Here is a 2804-nt window from a genome sequence, read left to right as displayed (position 1 = left end):
AGAAAGTAATTATTTAGCAAATACTTAGAATCTATGAAGTTTATAGATACCTCTCCCTACCTACCATGGTCCTTGTATTCTGTGCTGGTCCTTCCCTGATGGCTTTTATTATTTTAGGGACAACAAGTGATTGCTTAGAGGAGGCTTTTTAATAGCCTCAATAAAGTCTTACTGGTGACAGCTCACAGGACATTTGCTTTTTAACAGATGCCAAGCATTTGATTCATTCATTCTCACAAAGGTTTCCCTGTGGCACCTTATTCCTCAGCCTCAAATTCACCAACCCCTACAACATCCAGGACACTCTCTACTCTTTCCATCAATGGTAACAACCTAGTTCTTATTTGTCCATCCACCTATAAGTAAACACTGACTGTACCATGCACAATACCAATTACTAGAATGAGAGAGAGAAACAAGGTCCAATTCCTGTCCTCAAAATGTTCACTGAATGGCAACAGTGCCTCATCTCTGAAAAATGTTCATCTCCTGGTTTTGAAATAAATTTAACATTGGGACCTTTATTTAGTTCTCTAGGATCAAAAGTGTTACTTAACAAAAAACTTACTCAGTGGACTGAAGAGCAATGTTTTACACAATGACCTCATTAAAACTACTCTGGTTTCTATAAATAAAAGCCCTTGGATGAGTCCATATGAGAACTGATATTGGCATCATCCATTTTTTTAAAAGGCAATTATTGCAACAATTGTGTCTGCTACACAGATAAATTGATTTGTTCATTTCCCCTTTGGGGGGAAAAACAATACACAAATACACCATCCTAGCCATTTTTCATAATGAATACCTGTGGTTAGGGAAATAATTTAAGGAGAACTGAAATGTCATCTAGATCTTCTTCTCTCATCAAGGTATTATCCAGTATATTATTTTTCACTGCCAGGAGGGTAAACATAAAGAATCACATTTGCAAATAGCATAGCTAATTTTAAGATGCATCAATTCTCATGTGTGAAATGAGTGCCGTAATTGGGTATATGACAAAATATGTATAAAAATGTACATACACATTTGTGGTGTGGATTTAAGGTGGATGTTTGAAAATTGAACAAAATCTTCTACATTTCAAGTAACCATTTGAAAAATGTGTGGACCTATCCCCCACAAAGAAACACTAGCACTAAAGCAAAGCTGAGATTTTATATATTAACTTATAAACATGTAAAATATTTTCACTTTGTTTTAGACGTCCTCAAATTAGTGAAGAAGAGTAAAACATAGCCATATTTATGGACATATCGATACAAGTAGATGACTGTATACAGGATAGTGAAAACTTCAGAAATAATGTAATCTGAAGAGCAGTGGAGACAATGTGGGATATGCACACTAGAAGAGAAGAGACTTGGCACAAACATAAAGTTTGCTTCTAATACAGTAATCCCCGCTTATCCACGGTTTCACTTTCCACAGTTTCAGTTACCAAAAGTCAACCTCAGCCTGAAAATATTAAATGAAAAAATTCAGATATCAAATTGCATAAGTTTTAAATTGAGTAGTGTGATGAAATCTCACACAGTCCCATGCTATCCATCATAGGACATGAATCACCCCTTTGTCCAGAGTCTCCATGCCTCATAGCTACCTATCCAATCGTCACTTAGTAGACACCTGGATTATCAGATCAACTGTAGTGGTGTCACAGTGCTGTGTTCAAGTCACCCTTATTTTACTTAAAAATGGCCTCAAAGCACAAGAGTAGGAATGCTGGCAATTCGGATATGACAAGAAAGCTGCAATGTTTTTTCTTTAAGTGAAAAGGAAAAAGTTCTTGACTTGATAAGGAAAGAAAAAATGTATGCTGAGGCTGCAAAGATATATGATAAGAAAGAATCTTCTATGCATGAAAGTATGAAAAAGAAATACATTCCAGTTCACTGAGAGAGAGAATAAGAGAAGAGCATATTCCATAGTTTTCATTCAAGTATCTATATATATAAAAAGCTAATATGCAAAGTGTCCCCTCAGGAGTTCGAACAGGAGATTGGGAGTTTGATTGCTCACTATGACATGCGCTGATCACCAGGGGGCGGTGCGGAACGAAGGAAGACCCTAGCTGGCAGCCAGAAAGGCCCGATTGGCCCTGATCGGCTGGCCAGGCCTAGGGATCCTATCCATGCATGAATTTTCTGCATTGGGCATCTAGTATTGTTATAATTGTTCTATTTTATTATTAGTTGTTGTGAATATCTTACTGTGCTTAAATTATAAATTAAACTTTATTGTAGGAATGTATGTATAGCAATACAATATAGCATATACTAGGTTTATACTAGGTTAATGCAGATTTTTTTCAATATACGGAGTTACACATATGTTGATATATATGCGATTTGATATGTATGCTATTTTGTTGTATTGACAGCAAGCTTCAAAACTTCATATGGCAAATTTTCTGAAGGTGTTAACATCATAGATATTTGTAACTTAAAAATGTTGAATTTCATGCCAAAAAAAGAGCATTTGCAGGAAGTTTTAATTCATTACTTTAAATTGAAGAAAAGTGCTGCTGAAAGTTATTGTATACTTCGGGAAGCTTATGGTGAACATGCTCCATCTCAAGATACTTATGAATGCTGGTTTAAACGCTTTAAAAGTGATCATTTAAGTGAAATAAGCCAGTTAATGAAGGAAAAATACCACATTATCTCACTCATTCATGGATAATAAAGACCATTATAAACTTTTGAACAATAATAGATACAGAGGCAGAGCTGCCTCAAACTGATTGTCAAACTGCAGCGGGAAGGCCAGGGAGGGTTGGGGGGCAGGAGGGAGGGGGG

The sequence above is a fragment of the Myotis brandtii genome, unplaced genomic scaffold, assembly GCF_000412655.1.
Source record: "Myotis brandtii unplaced genomic scaffold, ASM41265v1 scaffold526, whole genome shotgun sequence".
In the NCBI taxonomy this organism is placed as follows: domain Eukaryota; kingdom Metazoa; phylum Chordata; class Mammalia; order Chiroptera; family Vespertilionidae; genus Myotis; species Myotis brandtii.
The sequence above is the reverse complement of the archived record's forward strand: the minus strand, read 5'-3'. Positions refer to the sequence as shown.